The sequence below is a fragment of the Nanorana parkeri genome, unplaced genomic scaffold (assembly GCF_000935625.1).
Source record: "Nanorana parkeri isolate BGI_ZX_2015 unplaced genomic scaffold, ASM93562v1 scaffold237, whole genome shotgun sequence".
NCBI lineage: Eukaryota > Metazoa > Chordata > Amphibia > Anura > Dicroglossidae > Nanorana > Nanorana parkeri.
In genome coordinates this window covers 309468-315935 of record NW_017306505.1, presented here as the reverse complement: position 1 = coordinate 315935, position 6468 = coordinate 309468, and positions in this window count along the sequence as shown.

The following is a 6468-nucleotide window of genomic DNA, read 5'->3' as shown; positions in this document are numbered from 1 at the left end:
AATCTTTTTGAATTTGTGTTATTTTCCATCTTTTTTTGTGTATTTTAATATTATTTGTGTCGTATCCATTGAAATATAAAAAAATGTATTTGCTGTTTTTATGGCTGTTTTTTGGCACCAGAACAGGTCCAATGTAGATGAAAGGAGCTTCCGTAATCCTCAGGACCAGTGGCGTAACAATCGACCCAGGCGGGCGCTATGGGGCCCAGGCACAGGGGGGCCCGGCCAGGGCATCCCTCTGATGGCGTGCGGGCCGCCTGGGTCGCTATGGCATATCAGTGCGCTGGCTGTCACTTGTGGCTGTGAGGCAGAACGCGCCGCTGTTAGATCACTGACAACCTGTCAGTGATGTCTGCAGTGGCGCGTTCTGCCTCACAGCCGCTGCTGAGCTGTCAGTGACAGCCAGCAGCTTCTGCAGAAGAGGCTGGACACGTTTGCAGTGGAGGAGGCGGAGCCCAGCCCGGCAACGTAAGAAGAGGCGGGGCCCATTGATGGAGTAGAAGACAGGGCCCGACGTTGAAAGAGCAGGCGGGGCCCGGCAACCACGGAGGCGGACCGTGCTGACAGGTAAGAGGTGTGCAGCCCACCGGATACCCTGCAGAGCCCACTATAGAGAGTCTATGGCGGGCTCTGCAGGGTCACTCTCAGGTGGGCTGTTTGGTATATCAGGGGGTCTCTGCAAAGGGCATAACTAGAAATCACAGGGCCCCATACAAAAGTTTGCTATGGGGCCCTATGATTTCTAGTTACGCCCCTGCTCAGGACCCATTTAAATCCCATTGGAACTTTAAAAACCACCTTTAGTTCACTTTCCCCCATTGATCCCAATGGGTTATTAAGGCAGAAATTAAGAAATTTGCCCAAATTTTTGCACAAATGTTGGAGAAATGAAAACGTTTCTTTTTGTTACACGTAGTTGGTTCTGAAGCAGGCCAGGGCAGTGAGCAGATGTTGCCCTGGCCTGCCTAGAATCACATGATGGGGATATCTGGGAGTACTATTTCAATCACATGAGATGGGCAGGCAGTCTGTAGTGGGTGGTGCCTGCGGGGCCCCTCCCACAGCTCTGCACAAGCTATATACAACACAGTGATGATGTCACTGCCCGGAGGTTCAACTTTAATAATTGCGATTTTTTTTTCATAACCCTAACAAGGACTGGTTCTCTTTAAGTTTAAACACAAGACAGGGCTGCGGAGGAGGTGGTGGGGTTGGTGTGTGTGTGTGTGGGGGGGTGTACAGAGGGTCGTTGTCTGTACAGTGTGTACTTTCAGAAACAGAATACCTGACGGGAGATAGCTAAACCCTTTCATTGACCATAAACCACAGCGCCCTGCCCGCCGTCCTCCGCCAGACACGACCAATGGCATCTCAGACATAAATATTTGACGAGAGCAGACAATCTGTTTACATACCGCGGCAGAAGACCCGGCCTGTACTCCTCGCTTTGTAAACAGCTCCGTGCAATATGGAGGGTCTTTTTCATTAAAACTTTCTGCAGATGAGTCTCTTGTCTGGACCGAGCTCTGTGGTGCTCTGCAAATAGGCCTTCGTCCTGTCCCTAACAAAGGTGGCAACCCTACTGAGAATGCAGCCTATCCCTTCACTGGAGACCGGTGACATCACTGAGAACGCAGCCTATCCATTCACTAGAGACCGGTGACATCACTGAGAGTGCAGCCTATCCCTTCACTAGAGACCGGTGACATCACTGAGAGTGCAGCCTATCCCTTCACTAGAGACCGGTGACATCACTGAGAGTGCAGCCTATCCCTTCACTAGAGACCGGTGACATCACTGAGAGTGCAGCCTATCCCTTCACTAGAGACCGGTGACATCACTGAGAGTGCAGCCTATCCCTTCACTAGAGACCGGTGACATCACTGAGAGTGCAGCCTATCCCTTCACTAGAGACCGGTGACATCACTGAGAGTGCAGCCTATCCCTTCACTAGAGACCGGTGACATCACTGAGAGTGCAGCCTATCCCTTCACTAGAGACCGGTGACATCACTGAGAGTGCAGCCTATCCCTTCACTAGAGACCGGTGACATCACTGAGAGTGCAGCCTATCCCTTCACTAGAGACCGGTGACATCACTGAGAGTGCAGCCTATCCCTTCACTAGAGACCGGTGACATCACTGAGAGTGCAGCCTATCCCTTCACTAGAGACCGGTGACATCACTGAGAGTGCAGCCTATCCCTTCACTAGAGACCGGTGACATCACTGAGAGTGCAGCCTATCCCTTCACTAGAGACCGGTGACATCACTGAGAGTGCAGCCTATCCCTTCACTAGAGACCGGTGACATCACTGAGAGTGCAGCCTATCCCTTCACTAGAGACCGGTGACATCACTGAGAGTGCAGCCTATCCCTTCACTAGAGACCGGTGACATCACTGAGAGTGCAGCCTATCCCTTCACTAGAGACCGGTGACATCACTGAGAGTGCAGCCTATCCCTTCACTAGAGACCGGTGACATCACTGAGAGTGCAGCCTATCCCTTCACTAGAGACCGGTGACATCACTGAGAGTGCAGCCTATCCCTTCACTAGAGACCGGTGACATCACTGAGAGTGCAGCCTATCCCTTCACTAGAGACCGGTGACATCACTGAGAGTGCAGCCTATCCCTTCACTAGAGACCGGTGACATCACTGAGAGTGCAGCCTAACCATTCACTGGAGACCGGTGACATCACTGAGAGTGCAGCCTATGCATTCTGCTGAAGGTTGCATTGGCTGAAGGTGCAGTGTCTATTTGCAGCCTACAGGTGGCGCGGTATGCATCTCTGGGAGGAGCCGTCTATAATAAAGAGAACTCTTCCTCATCTGACACGGCAATATTTTGGTTCCTGAACCCCCAGTGCAGGGAGCTCCGGTCTATTCAGTAAAATAAATCCATTTACTTTAAAGAAAAATAAAACAGTCCACATTTTCTATTACCGGCTGGAGTGCATTGTAATAAGGCGAGCTGATTGTCAATTCAGCGGCTCGGCGTCTGTCAAATAAGAGTGCGTTCCCTTAATGTCTGCGACGGAGCGGAATCTGTGTCCCTCCGAGGTTCGCTTTGCCACAGGAGGAGAGCGGTTGTGCTAGGCGTGCGGAAGTGATTTCCTCTGGGTACGCCGGGTTGCCTTGATTGACCCGGCTCAGCTGACAGCTTAGAAATCTCATTTCACTCACAAAGTGGATGGCGCCTTCAAAATATCCAGTTTTGTCAACCTGAGTTATCAGTACAGATAGCTGAAAAATGAGGCGCCGCCATAAAGTTTGTTGGGCTTTCGCGGCGGGAATAACGACGTCTAATTGGCTCATTTATAAAAAGTTTAGACAAGGGAACGTCGGGGTTGGTGATCTCCGGAAGCAGCTCAATTTTAGGCAGAAAGAAAGTTAGGGATCAACCTACCTTGGCATGATGGTGTAGCCCCAATGATGCCACTCCCCAACCTACCTTGGCATGATGGTGTAGCCCCAATGATGCCACTCCCCAACCTACCTTGACATGATGGTGTAGCCCCAATGATGTCATTCCCCAACCTACCTTGACATGATGGTGTAGCCCCAATGATGTCATTCCCCAACCTACCATGACATGATGGTGTAGACCCAATGATGTCACTCCCCAACCTACCTTGACATGATGGTGTAGCCCCATGATGTCATTCCCCAACCTACCTTGACATGATGGTGTAGCCCCATGATGTCATTCCCCAACCTACCTTGACATGATGGTGTAGCCCCATGATGTCATTCCCCAACCTACCTTGACATGATGGTGTAGCCCCATGATGTCATTCCCCAACCTACCTTGACATGATGGTGTAGCCCCATGATGTCATTCCCCAACCTACCTTGACATGATGGTGTAGCCCCATGATGTCATTCCCCAACCTACCTTGACATGATGGTGTAGCCCAATGATGTCATTCCCCAACCTACCTTGACATGATGGTGTAGCCCCAATGATGTCACTCCCCAACCTACCTTGACATGATGGTGTAGCCCAAATGATGTCACTCCCCAACCTACCATGACCTGATGGTGTAGCCCCAATTATGTCACTCCCCAACCTACCTTGACATGATGGTGTAGCCCAAATGATGTCACTCCCCAACCTACCTTGACATGATGGTGTAGCCCCAATGATGTCACTCCCCAACCTACTTTGATATGATGGTGTAGCCCCAATGATGTCACTCCCCAACCTACCTTGCTATAGGTGCACCTACAGCGGTGCGTTTGTTCCCTTGTATATGGCGAGATGCCCCGTAATCAGATTTTCCAGCATGCTCAGAAGTTCTGGAGGGTCAAAGTTCATCTACCGATGGCGTGGGCAAAGGTTATAAAGGACAACTCTTCTTCTATATCCTGTCATCCTACACAGAGGAGAAAGAGGAAGAGATAAGAGGAAGCCGACCCTTCATATGTAATGAGTCAATATATCTAACCCCACGTACATCTACACTGAGTGGCCAGATTATTATGACCACCCCATCAGTACTTCGTTGGGCCGCCTCGTGACTCCACGAGATGGTGAAAGGTGATGCGAGGAATCTGACACGGCACTGTTACCCTTCTGTTGTCTTGTACCAGTCTTGCCCCTCCCCCGTTCTGCCCTAACATTGACTAGTCGCTGACGGCCACAATTCGCACGTTCACACCCAGATTTTCGGCTGACAGTCCGGTCTTTAAACACTTTAACAATGAGCCCCTCTTGAACATTTCACGAATTCTGCTGCTTTGCTGATACTCGCTCCATGGCTCCGAGCGATATTGATGCTAGTATTGGTGCTGATGCGGAGTATTTGGGCAAGTACTCGTACTCTCCCAAATGCTCTGATGCCTAGCCCGATACCTGAGCTTCTGGTATCAGGAAGCCAGGCAGCGAGTCAATACACGCTGCCCGGCTTCCTGATCGGCCGTTAAGCCGGCTCCATGCTCCCTCGTCACTTGGTGACGAGGAAGCATTGACCCAGCTTCCCGGCCAATCAGGAAGGCGGGCAGCGTGTAATGACTCGCCGCCTAGCCTCCTGATTGGTCGGGAGGCTGGCCAATCAGGAAGCCGGACAACGAGTCATTACCCGCCCCCTGAGTTACTGATTGGCCAGAAAGCCGGCTTCATGCTCCCTCGTCACCAGGTGACGAGAAAGCATGGAGCTGGCTTAACGGCCAATCAGGAAGCCGGGCGCCGTGTAACGTCTTCTTTCACCATCTTCCTAATTGGCCAGCTTCTCAACCAATCAGGCAGCCATGCAACGAGTCATTACACGGTGCCCGGCTTCCTGATTGGCCAGAACGACGGCTCCATGCTTCCTTGTCACCTATTGACGAGGAGGCATTGAGACAGGTTCACTGCTAATGGGGAAGCCGGGTGGTGAGTAATTACACGCCGCCTGGCTTCCTTAATGGGACTTCCGGTATCGGTATTCGGTATCGGCGAGTACCGGGGAAAAAAATATCTGGACTCGGACTTGGTATTGGTGCGTCCCTAGAATTCACACCTATAAAATCACATTCACATATGTGATCCATGTACCCAAAAACATTAAAGACATCCGGGTCCCCTTTAAAAACGTCGCCCCAGAGCTGTAACCCAGCGGAACGCCCCCCCCCCGCGCGACAGACGCAACGTGTCGGACGAGGAAGAGGTTAAAATCTCTGCCAAAATGTATTCCTGCTAATATGATCACTCCTCCCTCCCCTTCCCCCTTCCAAAATACATCGTGTCCTGTTCGCCGGTGGTGACAGACGGTTTTTATCCATATTTAGTTGTGCCTGTCAGAAGGAGCGAGTGATTGGCAGCGCCAGAAAGTACTTAAAAGTTCAGGTGACAAAAAAATCTTTTTTTTTTGAATGTGTGTGTGTGCGCAAGAGTTATGTCGGGAATGAAAAGAACTTTGCAGATGACAATCACAAATTTCTACATAATTGAGTCACTTAGAAAGCCGACTACGGATCTGCCCGCGCTATTGTAGAGACATCTGCGATTATTACCCATAATCCCCGGCTGCAGATTTTTTTTCTCTCCCCTCTCTGACAAGACGTTTGGCTCACCTGAACAAGAGGCAGAATTGTCTCATTTAGAAAAGAAAATTTATGTTAAAGAGCAAAATTCCGGCAGGAGGAGGAAATGGATTTCCTTATTTTAGGTGTTGCGCCGCCTTAAAGGGCCAGTCCTGGCTTTCAGCTTTGTTACGGCAAGTGTGTTTATATTTTATATATATATCTAGATCATCCATTAGATCAGCATTCTGACCACTGACAGGTAAAGTGAATAACATGAATTATCTCATTACAGTGACACCTGGAAGTGCAGGGGGAGTGGGGATATATTACAATGTCACCTGGAAGTGGGGAGGATATATTACAATAGCGCCTGGAAGTGGTGGGATATAATACAATGACACCTGGAAGTGGGGGGGATATATTACAATGGCACCTAGAAGTGGGAGGGATATATTACAAT